Source organism: Molossus molossus, unplaced genomic scaffold (assembly GCF_014108415.1).
Source record: "Molossus molossus isolate mMolMol1 unplaced genomic scaffold, mMolMol1.p scaffold_m16_p_5, whole genome shotgun sequence".
In the NCBI taxonomy this organism is placed as follows: domain Eukaryota; kingdom Metazoa; phylum Chordata; class Mammalia; order Chiroptera; family Molossidae; genus Molossus; species Molossus molossus.
In genome coordinates this window covers 44,567,559-44,582,473 of record NW_023425388.1, presented here as the reverse complement: position 1 = coordinate 44,582,473, position 14,915 = coordinate 44,567,559, and the positions used below count along the sequence as shown (strand labels likewise).

The window sequence follows — 14,915 nt, the reverse complement described above, 5'->3', positions numbered from 1 at the left end:
GGCGGCGGCGGCGGCGGCGGCGCCGAGGGAGAGGAGAGCGGGCGGCACGGCCCCTGCCTCCTGGCCCCTCTCCCCCGCCGCTCCGGAGCTGCCCGGCCGGGCCCGAGCCCTGCCTCGCCGGCGGCCCCAGCCCCAGCGGCCGCGGCGGCAGCAGCCCGAGACCTCAGCGGCCGCAGCGGCGGCACCGGAACTGCTGCTTTCTCCTTCGCGCTGCCTCTCCTCGTTAGCCCCCGCCACACGCCCCCGCCCCCGTCTCCTTTCTCTGTCACCCCTGTTTTTTTTCCCCTTTTGTTTCCAGAATAAACTTTATTGGTCTCCTTTTCCGCTCACATCGTGTAAACAAACAACGAACTCATCCCCACCCCCTTGACTCCCCCCTCCTCTCAGAGGAGGGTCGGAGCTGAGGAGGGGCCGGGCCTACCGTGCCCCGGAAGCAGATGTGCACAGAGGGAAGTGAAACTGCGGAGACCGGGCGGGGGGGGGGGGCGGGCAAGTGGGCAAATCGGGTAACGAGGTGTTGGTGCGGCTGCGCCTTGTTTTTCCGCCCGACGTTTGGGTGGTGTTGGACTGAGTTTCTGGCGTGCGTGTGTTGAGCGCTGCGTCTTTTGCAGGGGTGAGGTGGTGTGTCATCCTAGGACGCCCGTGTGTCGTGTGTCGGCGTCTACGAGCGGCAGGCGGGCTGGGGTAGAAATAAAGAAAGGCGGGTGCCGGGAGCAAGTGAGTTCATTCACGTTGTGCCCAGAGAGGAAATGAGAGTTCCTCTCGTTCGGGGACGAGAGAAGGGGCCGCGGTGGCTAACCGCCGCGTGTCAGCGGCTAACCAGAAGCAGCGATAGATCCTAGAAAGAAGGCCCTCTCTCGGGCGGCGCTGCGCGTCCTCTGCCGACGTCAGGTTAAGTTGTAGCCCATCCCGAAAGAGGAATGCGCTGCCACAGCCCTCTGCAACCCTTTGACTCAGGGGAGACCTTTTGCAATGCCCGCTCCCCGCCCCTTTCTTCCAGATTTGAATCAGCTTATAGGACTTTATTGTGACTAATGAGAAGGCGTGCTTGCTTCGCGTAGTGCCCACGGAGACGTCAGAAAAGCCATCTTGGCTCTAGATCAGATCCAGGGTGGTGCTTCGGTGCTGCGTACTACAGAAGCCTCCTTTGGCTGGAGAACCCTGTAATGGGATCTGGTGCCTTTTGAGATCTCTCCTGATTAGGGCCCAGTTTTCTCCGTGTTTCTCCCCCTAGTGGTCTTTCATTGTATTGAAAAGGCTTAGGAGCAGTGAGTGATACAAGTCCTGAAACGTCAGCTCTCCCTTGAATGTTTAAGGTGTAGGGGACTGGGAAGTGACCCACCGCAGAAACGTTACAGACCAGTTTGTCAAGCAGAGCTAAAACCTGACACCACAAGTTCAAACCCAATTGTAAATGAGATCCGTTCCTCTGTATGGGCATAGTTTCATTTGACTGTTTCTGTATTTCCTGTTTTCCTAAGCTCTGGTTTTCATCTCACATTCTGGGGGGTCTATGTTTCTAAATATTTTTCTCGAACCAGTGTTTTTTGTTTGTTTGTTTGTTTGTTTGTTTTAGCAGTTTCAAAATGCGATGTTACTCCAGAGCAGGAGATATATATATCATTACTAGTCAAAGTAAACCTTATGGCAACATTTCCCAAATTGTGTTTCCAAGCAGAATTTCATGAGAGATTACTAGGTAGTCTTCAGTGAGGAAAATTCTAGAATTCTAGGTATAGTTTTCCTTCTAAAATATAATTTTATATAAGAAAATACTAATTACATTATGATTTTTTGTTATGCAATAATTTGCCTTTAACTGCTGAGCCAAACCCACCAGGGCAATAATCTAAAGAAATCACCTGTCAGCAGAAAATACCATACTTGTTACTTGAATATGTGATTATTCACTGGTACAGGAATAGTATTTACTGCCCAATTCACAGAGACCATTGCTTTATTAGTGCTTTATCTTGCTTCCAAAGGTGTTTGCACCTATTATGTCAAAAACCATTGCTCAAGGTCCTATGACTGCAGGAAGAATATTTTACAGGAAAAGTTGAAATAGCGATTATCAGACTGTACATCAAACAAACAAAAAAATGGAATACTTCAGAATTTAAGAATTGCTGCTTATGTTTCTAAATGTCCAAGATGAAACTATTGTTCCATTCTAACACACTGCATGCATATATGTTAAGAGTTTCTTGCCTTTGGATTTATTTCCATTGAAAATAATGATAACTGATACTCAAATGTGTATTGTACACCCAAACATTCTCTAATAGCACTTATGTCACTACTAATCTGTGAAGTAATTTGGAAACAAGTCAGCTTGAATATGTAGCAGTATACTCTGGATGAATAAAATTGCCAAGTCAAACAGTGATAATACACCAAAAAATAACAGAATGAGCTACTTGATAGCACATTTTAATTCAGTTATGGTCAGAAAAGGTACTTTTAAGATTTCAGTTCTGTTCAATATGTTAAGGTTTGTTTTGCCCCAGAATGTCCTATATGCATTTATTAAAAAAAGTTCAATGTGCGTTTTTGGGAGGAATGTTCTATAAATGTCAATTATATCCATTTGGTTAATAACATTGGTCTTCTGAATTCTTACTGTTTTTCTCTATTCTACAATTTCTGGGAGAGGAGCATTGATGTCTCCAACTAAAATTGTGGATTTGTCTATTTCTCCTTTCACGTCTGTGTATTTTCACTTTGTATGTTTTGAAGCTCTTGTGAGGCTGCACATACATTTAGAATGATATGTTTTTGATTAATTGACGTTTTATCATTAAGTACTATTTCTCCTTGTCCCTTCTAATATCCTGTTTCTGAAATCTATTTTGTCTCACATTAATATAGATACTTCAGCTTTCCTTTCTTGGATTAGTTTTTCTGTGATATATCTTTTCCTATCTTTTTATTCATCATTCTAAGTTGTTATATTTAAAATGGTTTACTTATAGACAACACACGGTTAGGACTTTTTAAAAAATCCAATCTGATAATCTCTTCTTTGAATTGCTGTTTTTAGATGATTTACATTTAATGTAATTATTGATATGGTTGGATTTAGGCCTATTACTTTATTATTTGTTTTCTGATTTCCCATACTTTTTTCTGTTCTTACTTTCCTGCTTTCTTTTGAATTGCTTGAATATTTTTTAATATTACATTTCTTTTCTTTATTGACTTTAGAGAGAGAGGAAGGGAGAGGGAGAGATAAATAGAAACATCAATGAGAGAGAACATCAACTGGCTGCCTCCTGCATGCCCCCCACTGGGGATTTGGCCCACAACCTGGACATGTACTCTGACTAGGAATTGAACCAGCAACCTCCTGGAGCATGGGTCAATGCTCAACCACTGAGCCACACTGACCGGGCTTAATACTACGTTTGAATGTATATATTGTCATTTTGGATATAGCTCTCTCTCTTTTTTTTTATAACTTCTCTGTGGTTTATAATATGCATACCTAAACTTTCACAGTGATATAAGTGTTAATATTATATCACTTCAAGTAAATGTAAAGAGACACCTTACCACCATATAGATCCCTCTAGTCCCCTGTCCCCAAATGACCTTTATGTTGTGTTATATTTTTAAAAACTTTTAGAAGAGTTTATTTGAGCCAAACTGATGACATGCCAGGGAGAAAGATCTCAAATGCTCCAGAGAATAGCAGTTTTTCAGCTTCTTTTATGCACTTGAAAATAAGGAGGGACTGCACATAGAGGTGGGAGAAAACAAGGTGGGGATTGGATTTCAGGATAGTTAACAAGATTATGTGCTCTCTTGAGGGTTAATGCCACCTTTGAGGGGTATTACTTCCGGCATTTCAAAGTTGTGTCAACCTAGATGCACAAGAACAATGGACTGGGCTGGCTTAAAACCTTTCACTAAAGGAGTTACAGGCCTGGGTTGTGACTACCTACTATGACTTGCCCAGTTAGGACTTATGATCAGATCACCCTGTGCGGTTACTTTCCATAGAACCCATTTTTTTCATCCACACTTACCTTTTTGATCTTAAATCAACCAGCAAGATGCATGATGACCAACCTTTTGCTTCAATAGTGTATTCTCACAGAGCTAGGAAGGCTCATTCCTAGGACATGTTGGTATTGATGTCCTGTTGTTGACTCTTGGGGATGGAGCAATACTATAACCATGGGGTCTGAGTTGAGGCTGAATTTTTCCCAAAAGGAAAGGGCAGGCTAATGAAAAGGAGTCAGGTCTTATGGCCTTCATTGCAAAAAAACATTGAATCCTTTCTATCCTGTGAACTATCATCATCCAAGTTTTGCCTTCTGTCTCATTTTTCTGTATTTGGCATCTAGTATAACATTTATATAAACCATACAAAGAATATTAACAATTATCATATACATGTTTAGTAATCATGAATAGTTGGACAATATAGAAAAACCCAAAGAACAAGTATAACTATTATTATGACTAATATCTTTAAAGACAATCAGACTAATATCTTTAAAGACAATCAAACAAAATGGATTCTGAGTTCAATATCAGTCCATCGATATCCAGGCCTTGTTGATGTCTTAGGATAGCTGTCTGCCTCTGGTGTCAGCAGTTTCTTGTCCGCAAGGAGTCTTTGATGTTTGTAGACAGTGGTAGATGTCCACTCGAAGTTAAGAGCCTGATAAGTTCCCTTCTAATGAGGTTGGAAAGTGTGTTTTATTTGATGTCTTTTCCAATAAGCAAAATCTCCATGTGGCAGTTAAATTAGCTTTCTTTTTTTCCTTTCCTCTCTCTCCCAGGATCTCCTGTGGTGTCTTCTCTCTCTCTCTCTCTCTCTCTCTCTCTCTCTCTCTCTCTATCTATCTCTATCTCTATCTCTATCTCTATCTCTATCTCTATCTCTATCTCTATCTCTATCTCTATCTCTATCTCTATCTCTATCTCTTTTGTGCTGTAGGTTTAAGCTTTGAGCCCTCCATATACTTGAAACAACCTTACAGAGATGGGCAGGGAAGTGATGGTGTCACTGCCCCCTTTGGGGCAGCATAAGTGGTCTTTAAAGTCTTTATCTCCTGGGAGCTCTCTGAAAGGAAGTGGTTACCAACTTGGAATTTTCTTGAAGTGGCTCTATCAGACCTTGGCAATAGTGCAAGATGTCTCTATCCAATAAGGTCAGGTCATAAGTTTCTTCATCTAAGGCCAGCGTAAATACACTACGACGATGCCAGGAAGCCAGGAAGCCAGGAAAAACCAGGCCCTCTTGGGTTTTCCAAAGCCCCAATTTACTCATTTAATTTACAACCATTGTTTACCTATACAATATACCTTAGAAGTTTTTTTTTATCACTTATTTTATTTTATTTTTTTATCCTCACCCGAGGACATTTTTCCATTTTTTGTACAGACAGAGTGGGAGGAAGAGAGAGAGAGGGAAACATCGATGTGAAAGGGACACATCGAGTGGCTGCCACCCGCACGACCAACCAGGGCTGGGGACAAACTGCAACCGAGGTACATGCCCTTAGCAGGAACTGAACCCAGGTCTCTCCGGACCGAAGGCGGACGCTTTAACCGCTGAGCCAAACCGGCCAGGGCTTATCACTTATTTTAAATGCTTCCTAAGTAATTTCAAATCTTTTGAGGTGTTCCAGGGGCCCTTCTGAAATGCTGCCAAGTTAGTCCTACAGATAGTGAGATTTTTAACCCTTAAAACATCAATTTCTATTGAAAACTAAGAAGTAAGCAATTAGCATTCTTTAGCATATTAATTTTGTAATCTCTAGAAACATTTCATAGACATAAAAGTCAATTATTAATGTTATATTATTATTTTTATAAAACACAGGCAAAATAAAGACGTCCTTTACTGAAACCAGCAAACTTAAACTAGGTTTTATTTACTAAGGATTAATTTTGATCATGTGAACTTGAAAAGCATGAATTAGTTTCTATTTTTCTGAGAATTTTAAAAGATTCAATTCTTACAAGCCCTTGCCTTTAAAATGATTTTAATAATACCATCTGGAGGTAGAAAATTATCTTACATTTACATCATATATACATACATAGACACACATAGACAGACACAAACAGAAGAATTGGATCCAGATTTTGTTTTGGAAGCATTTATAATTTATATATGTCCTTGACAAGTCAAGTTAAAATAAGCATAGCCATTTTTAATACCCTAAAGCAGGGGTAGGGAACCTTTTTTATGCCAAGCGCCATTTGGATATTTATAACATCATTCACGGGCCATACAAAATTATCAACTTAAAAATTAGACTACTGTATTTAGTTAAACATTTAATTAACTGACCCCAAATGTGATGGCTGGAACTGCTTCTTTTTGGTGAGGCGTGTGATTTAGCTGGTATTGATGACGTTGCTACTCGAAACTGCTTTTCCAGGTTTTCTTTGGTCAGTCTTGGAACACAGTTGACTCTTTACCATTGGTAAGTTTTGAAAAGAACTGTTCGCAGCAGTAAGTTGTTCTGAACACAGATGCATATTTCAGTGCATGTCTCCTCAAAGCGGGAAATTAATCATTGCTTATGTAGTGTTAATAGAACTGAAGCAATGGGAGGTTGTTGTACCTAGTTTTCAGCTCATCTCTTTGCAGATGAATGATTTCACATTGTAGGTTGTCAGGCACATCAGTTGGTTCCACATTGAACCATCTAGTAAAGATGTTCAATTCCATTTGTTTACTTTTCACATCCTTGAATCTTTTATTAAATGCCTCAATTAGTTTCACACATTCACCATATTCAAGTGTCTTAGAAGGCTTTTGTCCTTCCAGAGTGGGGAAATGCACTGTGTTATTCCTTTTGAGTTGCACTTTCCACAGCCTTAATTTAGCTTCAGATGATTTCATGTTTGAAAGCAGGGAGCTGAGAAGCTGGTTGGGCCCTGTAGCTTGATATTCAGCTCTGAGTGGTCCTTGGTAATGTCCACCATGAATGCTAAATCACACAGCCACTTGCTATCATTGAGTTCTCTGACAGGTTTTCCCTTCAAGAATTGCTTAACTTTCCCCTGGCTGGTTTGGCTCAGTGGTTAGAGCATTGACCTATGGTCCAAAGAGACCCAGGTTCGGTTCCCACTAAGGGCATGTACCTCGGTTGCAGTTTGTCCCCGGCCCTGGTTGGGTTGTGTGGGTGGCAGCCACTCGATGTATCCCTTTCATGTCGATGTTTCTCTCTTTTCCTCTCTCTCCCTCCTGCTCTATCTGAACAAAAAAATGAAAAAATGTCCTTGAGTGAGGCTAAAAAAAGAAAAAGAATTGCTTGACTTCATCCTGCAGTCCATAAAACATGAGCATGTTCCCACAACTCAGCTACCACAATTCACAGTGATAAACAAGATCACCATACTCAGAGTCAAGATCATTCAGTAACTCCTTAAACTGGCAGCTGTTAAACCCTCTACTTTTGACAAAATTTATGCATGACTACTGTTGACATCATCTTGTTGATCCACAACAACTGTGCATAGAGACTTTCTTGGTGTATGATCTAATGGCATATAATTAAATCACTTGGATCAAGGCTGAGACAATTCAGTTCTTTCTTGACAAATGTAATTAACCCTTTTTGTAAGCCATCCATGGCTGGAGCTCCATCTGTAGTAAAACCACTTAACTTTTCAAATGTTAGCTCAAGTTATTTCATTGCTAAAACAAGTCTCTCAAGTCCTTACCTCTTGTAGTGCCATGCAGGGTTTCCAGTGACAGCGGTTCCTGTTGCATGTCAAACTTTGCAGTTATCCCATGAGCGAAAATGCCCAGTTGGGCAGTATTTGTTATGTCTGTTGTCTCATCACAAGTCAGAGAGAAAAATTGGAAATCTCCTGCAGAATCCTTCAGTGGTTTTTTAATATCTTGTGCTAAGTCAGTAATCTGATCTGAGACGGTTCTCTGAGACAAACACTTTGAAACAATTTTACTTTGTCTGGTGCTAACTGTGGGGATGGGGGTTTGGTAGATGTATGATTTATAACCTTGTGATAATGCATTCTCGCAACCTGGCCAGCCTAGGATCAAAGTGTGTGTGTGAACAGACAGGTTTGTCTGATAGGCAGGAAAACCACCTTGTTTGCATTGAATGCTTTGTTTGCATGTGAATAAGATAAGATTTGCATGACAAAGGCTGGAACACTGCCTCAGTGGACAAATGGGCTGTAGGCCCAGGTGTGGCTGGGTTTGTTATTTTTTTTAGCTTTAAAGCCTTTCCTCTGTAAAAAGCGAGAGATAAGGCTAGGCTGTATGGTTTGCAGAGATGCCATCTCAAGGATATAATTTACATAAATCCACTTGTAACCTGGGGGAGCCAATCTGCAAATAAATGGGACTGCGTCCAAAGATCTGGAGCATTTGCTCCCTTGCCAAGCTCCCTCTCTAACCAGCTTGTACTTGTAGTTCATCGCATTGCATCTATCCTGGCAGGCCAAGAGACGGCAGCTAACAACTCTCTCTGCAGCAGCCACCATGCACTGTCACAAACTGTCCTCTACATGAGACCTCAGCTTCTTTATTAGCTCGCCCACTACATAACTCATCTGAAAGCAGCTTGTTGTGATTCCAGACTCCACTGAAGAGCACTGATTTTCTCCAGAAGCATTTGGCCTCCCAATTCATTGAGTTTAACATGTTTTGAGCTTTAATGATTCTCCACATTGCCTTTTTTCATTATTGCTGGCTTGTTGCCACAAACTAGGCACACAGGTTTGTCTTTGACTTAAATGAAAAAATAATTATTTTTCCATTTCCCTTGGAAAGATTGATACTCTGCATCAACTTTTCTTTGTAGTTGCCACTTGTAGGTTGTCATACCACTTAAGTTTTAATAACTATCCAGTGTGTGTCACCAACAACATGATTATTTTGTTTTGATCACTGTTCTAATCCTGCATCTTGGATTTGGAACATATTCAAAGTTCATATCATTGACTGTTGAGGTCTTTTTTGGGTACTGTAATTTCCTTAATCTTCATCTCAGATGCAGTTTTTGTGAGGATTGTTGATCATGGACATGTGGATAAAGGTTGGATTGGAATTATTGTCTTTGTTGACAAAGAAGTCGACAAACGTCGTCGTCAATCATTGGAGGCAAGATCATCAATGTTGGAAGGAATCATTTCATCTCATCATCACCATATTGCTGTATTTTCGCCACAGTGTGTTAACACTCCCAGCTCGCCTAGCACTGACTGCCCTCTGAGTCAGCACAATACAGGCACATGGGCTCCAAGCAGCCAACAAGAAGCATACATGTCTGCCCCGTCATGTACTCATATGTGTCGTATCCCATAATGAATGTTCCTTGCTTGTCCCTCAAAATTTAAATTATTATTATGATTCACTTAATATAAATTTATGTTCCTATGAAAAGAGCTCCTAGATTTATTGAATTTCAAGTCTCACTTGCAGTTGCCTTGGCAGGGCCACACCAAATGACTTCAAGGGTCTTATATGACCTGTGTGCCAGAACTTTCCCCATCCCTGCCTGAAAGAATTAGGTTGATACCTAAAGGACATCAGGATCCATTTATCTAAATGGATCTCAAAGCTCTTTTTGAAGCTTTGAGAGACCAATTAAATATACTTTCCAGCCCTGGTTGGTGTGGCTTACTTGGTAGAGCATTGTCCTATGCACCAAAAGGTTGCTAATTTGATTTCTGGTCAGGACATGTGCCTGGGTGTGGGCTCAATCCCCATTTGGGAGGAGGGGTGCAAAAGACAGAGGCAGCTGATCAACGTTACTCTCTCCCTCTTCCTCTCTCTCTAAAAATCAATTTTAAAAAATCTTTAAAAAATGCTTTCCATTCTTTCTGCCTAATTTTACAGAGAGCTCTTTTTCTCTTTAAAATTTATCTTTATTATTGTAAGTATTACATATGTCCTTCCTTTTTTCCCTCCATTGACACCTCCTCTCCTTTCCTGTCCCCCCCCCCCCATTGTTGTCAGTGACCATTGGTTACGCATATATGCATATACATTCTTTGGTTTATCTCTTCCCACCCCCCCACCTCCACCCCCCCTTCCCTCTGAGGTTTGTCAGTCTGTTTCCTACTTCCACGATTGGCTTATTCTGCTTAGCATAATACTTTCCAGGTCCCTCCATGCCATCTCAAAAGGTGAGAGAGCTTTCTCTTTCTCTCTCTCTCTCTCTCTCTCTCTTTTTTTGATTTAATAAAGTTTTACTTTCCAAAATGTACACCTGGTGACCTGCTCACGCATCTTCTCCAGCAGCTGAGGCATCCCCACCTTTTGTGTTCCTGGTGTAAATTACTTGAGCTCTGTGCTTGGAGACTAATAAGCCCTTTGCTGAGGAGCTCCTGAAGGGCGGCCCTGGCCAGGGAGCTGTGGATCTTCAGTCTCTCAGAGAGGACAGCTAAGGTTATGACTTATAGTTGGGAACTTCCTTACAGAGCTTGTCATATGTCACTTTGTCAAACAAGACTAGGTTGTTGAGCTTGTCCCGGACTTTGCCTTTGGACCACTTCTTTTTGGCTTTGCCCCCAGATTTGTTCACTGGGTCCTTGTCTTTCTTGGCCGACTTCCCAGCATCTTTCTTCTTGTCATCCTTGGGCAGCATAGCAAAACCCCAGGAGCAGCGGTGACCATCTGCGGCCTCCACAAGATGTCGGACAAAAAGGCAAGAGCTTTCTCTTTTATAGCTGCATAGTGTTCCACTGTGTAAATTTACTACAGCTTTTTTATCTACTCATCTACTGATAGACACTTGGGTTGTTTCCAGATCTTAGCTATTGTAAATAGTGCTGCTATGAACATAGGGGTACATAGTGTACATATATTCTTTCTGATTGGTGTTTCAGGCTTCTTAGGATATATTCCTAGAAGTGGTATCACGGGGTCAAATGGCAGTTCCATTTTTTACTTTTTAGGGAAACACCATATTGTTTTCTGTAGTGGCTGCACCAGTCTGCATTCCCACCAACAGTGCACTAGAGTCCCCTTTTCTCCACACCTTCGCCAACACTTGTTTTTTTTCTGGAGCACTTGTTATTTGGTGACTTGTTGATGGCAGCCATTCTGGCAGATGTGAGTTGTTTTTTGACAGCTTTTTCTAATTGTGCATGCAAAAGATTATTAATAAAGGATCCTCAGTTTGGCCATCTTGGTACTAATAGAAAGCTGACTGTCATGAAGCTTATTGACCTCAGAGGCACAATATCATGTATGAGATATGTAGAGACTGGACAAACTTCCAGGAAAACCAACCCTTAGGTCCTTATCTCCAGATGAGCCAAGGCACTGAATATTCTTATAGGACTGCCTGACGCCCTAGAGCAGTGGTTCTCAACTTGTGGGTTGTAACCCTTTGGGGGTCAAATGACCCTTTCACAGGGGTCACCTAAGGCTATCAGAAAACACATTTCCGATGGCGAATCATAACAGTAGCAAAATTACAGTTATGAAGTAGCAAGGCAAATAATTTTATGGTTGGGGGTCACCACAACATGAGGAACTGTATTAAAGTGTTGTGGCATTAGGAAGGTTGAGAACCACTGCCCTAGAGGAAATTTTTCTCAGGTCACCCACAAAGACTTTTATCATTTATCAATACTTGAGCAAGGGCCAGTGAGAAATTACTGGATGCTGCCTGAACCTGGATGCTTTCTAAGGCACGGGACCCTCTCTCAGGCCCCTCTCTGAAGGTGAACATAGTCTAGGGTTCTTTCTCTACCTTTCTCCCTGAGGCTCCTACCACCGGCTTCTCTGGGATCAGCTGTGCCACTGCATTGGATGACTCCCGGTGCCCATCTCTGCCGCTCTCGATTCGGGGATCTGAACAACTACTGTCACCCCATTGGCTGTTTGGGCTCAGAAGGTGTTTCTTTTCTCTTTCCGAGCTAAAAAAGTTCAGTTTCTCATTTAACCAGCAAAGGTATTGTTCAGACTTGCAGTAAGCAAACTAATTAAAAAGCCAAAATTAGCAGCAGCAACCCATTTTTTTCTTCCTTATCCACCTCAAGGATTTCCTAAGAACAGCTCAAATAAAGTCATGGCCTGCTATGTAAAGCAAGGAGTCCCCAAATTCCAAGAGAAACTCACCCCAGTTCACCTGATATGAAGTTGGGAGCCTAGCCCCTGGTCCCAGTTCACAGGGTGCTCAGGGTGGGCTTCTTCAACATGAAGATCCAAACCTGTAGAGAATTTTTATGAGTTTATTTGAGCTAAACTGACACTATATGTCTCAGAGTAAGATCTCAAATGCTCCCGTTTTATATTTAACAGTCTGTTACATTTGAGTGAAATCTATTGTTTTATATAAAACAAAACAAAACATTGCAATAAAATTAAAGTATCATTTGACCCTCTACCCAAGCCCCATTCCAATTTCCTCTTCCCCAGAACCAACCACTATTTTTAATTTGGTACTTAAAATTTTTTTATTTTTTTTATCCTCACCCGAGGATATTTTTCCATTTTTTGTACAGATAGAGTGGGAGGGAGAGAGAGGAAGGGAGAGAGAGAGAGAAACATCGACGTGAAGGGACACATCGAGTGGCTGCCACCCGCACGACCAACCAGGGCTGGGGACAAACTGCAACCGAAGTACGTGCCCTTAGCGGGAACCGAACCCGGGTCTCTCCGGACCACAGGCCGATGCTCTAACCGCTGAGCCAAACTGGCCAGGGCCTTAAAATTTTTTTAAATTAGCGGAAGGAGAAAGAGAGAGAGAGAGAGAGAGAGAGAGAGAGACATCAATGTGAGAAAGAAACATTGATCAGCTGTCCCCCAATAGTGCCCCAACAGAGCTCAAAGCCAAAACCTGGGCATGTGCCAGACAGGGAATCTAGCCTGCCACCTTTTGGTGTACAGGACGATGCTCCAATTAACTGAGCCATGCCAACCAGTGCTAATTTTTTTCTTCTTCTTCTTCTTAGTTTTACCTGCATTTTTCATGCTTTTACCTATCTACATCTGTAATTACTTTTTAAAATAGTGTCATGTGGTACATTTTCCTTTACAGCCATTTTTACTCAACATTATCTTTTTGAAACCTGTTTATGTTGATCTTGTTCTTTTATTTTATTATTTTATTTTTTTATCCTCACCCGAGGACATTTTTCGATATTTTGTTCAAATAGAGTGGGAGGGAGAGAGGGAGGGAGAGAGAGAGAGAGAGAGAGAGAGAGAGAGAGAGAGAGAGAGAAACATCGATGTGAAAGGGACACATCGAGTGGTCGCCACCCACACGACCCAACCAGGGCCGGGGACAAACTGCAACCGAGGTACATGCCCTTAGCGGGAACTGAACCCAGGTCTCTCCAGACCGCAGGCCAATGCTCTAACCGCTGAGCCAAACCAGCCCGGGCTTGTTCATTTATTTTAAAGGCCTAGCACACTCTTCTTCCCATCTCTAACTCCTACCGCCACTTGGCTTGCCTGCCCACTTCCTTCAAGTCTTTATTCAAATGTCAGTGTGGATTTTCCTGACCATCCTTTCAAAAATTATACACGCTCTCATAGGGCTCCTGTTTTCCCTTTTCACCCTTGTCTTTCTTCATAGCTCATATTACCATCTAACATATTAAGTACTTCTTTACTTATTATGTCTCCTTCTATAAGAATGTAAGCTACATGAAGGCAAGGATTTTTGTCTCTATTATTAATGTCTATGTTTTTGGTTTTTAGAGCAGTGCTTGGCACACAGCAGCCATTCAATAAATATTTGTTTAATAAACAAATGAATTTAGTGATGTGCCAGTCAATAGGCAATTAGGTTATTTAAAGTTTTTCCATATTATAAGCAATACTGCATTGGATATCCTTTTAAAAAAATTTTTTAAAATCCTCAACTGAGGATATTTTTCTATTTTTGTTTAGATAGAGTGGGAGGGGGAGAGAGAGAGAGAAACATTGATGTGAGAGAGACACATTGACTGGTTGCCTCCCACATGACCCCACCCGGGGCAGGGGATGAACCGCAACCAAGGTACATGCCCTTGACTGGAATTGAATCCACAACTCATTGGTCCAACGGCTGATGCTCTAACCACTGAGCAAAACCAGCCAGGGCGCATTGGATATCCTTCTAAGTCTCATGAATGAATATGAATTTCTAAGTAGTAATATGTACACATTTTCAATTTTGCTAGACTGCTAATTGTTTTTCACAATTACAATGCCAATTTACCATCCTACCAATTATGAATTATGAATTTCCCCTTGTTTTTCCTAACTAATAATGTTAGATATTTTAGCCTTTTCTAATCTTAGTAAACACTGACATTTCATTATCGATTTTTTAAAAAACTATTGCATTGGTACTAGTAAGTTTCCTTTGAGTCTTAATTTTTTTTGAAGCATTTTAAAAGATAATATGGAATGCTCCATGAATTCGCATGTCATCCTTGTATAGGGGCCATGCTAATCTCTGTATCATTTCAATTTTAGTGTATGTGCTGCCATAGCAAACACTTTCTTTTTTACTTTTTTTTTTTTTTTTTTGATCCTCCAGGATATTTTCCCATTTATCTTCAGCTAGAGTGGGAGGGAGGAAGAGAGGGAGGGAGGGAGGGGGGGGAGAGAGAGAGAGAGAGAGAGAGAGAAACATCAAAGATCGATGTGAGAGAGACACATCAATTGGTTGCCTCCCACATGACCTGGGCCAGGGATGGAACCTGCAACTGAGGTACAGTGCCCTTGACCTGAATCAAACCTGAGACTCTTTGGTCCATGGGATGATGCTTTAACTACTGAGCCAAACTGGCCAGGGCTGTGTTAATATTGTTAACTGCATAGCCAAGTAGTTGCATGCTTTTCTATCTTGAGAAACTTTACTTTTTCTTGAAGAAAATACTTGCATCATTTATCACATATATAATTTTTATATGTAACTATTCTTTTTCCAATTGCATATCAGTTCTGTCATATGCATAATACTTGT

General features: G+C 41.5%; 1 non-coding gene and 1 pseudogene across 1 annotated transcript; both read right to left on the bottom strand.

Annotated features, from left to right (window-relative positions):
• Positions 1–10,226: 10,226 nt before the first annotated feature.
• On the bottom strand, positions 10,227–10,592 carry LOC118616854 (annotated as a pseudogene).
• A 3,750-nt stretch (positions 10,593–14,342) lies between these two features.
• Positions 14,343–14,446, bottom strand: LOC118617936. Its single transcript, XR_004956894.1, has one exon. It is a non-coding gene; the product is annotated as a U6 spliceosomal RNA (small nuclear RNA).
• Positions 14,447–14,915: the final 469 nt, after the last annotated feature.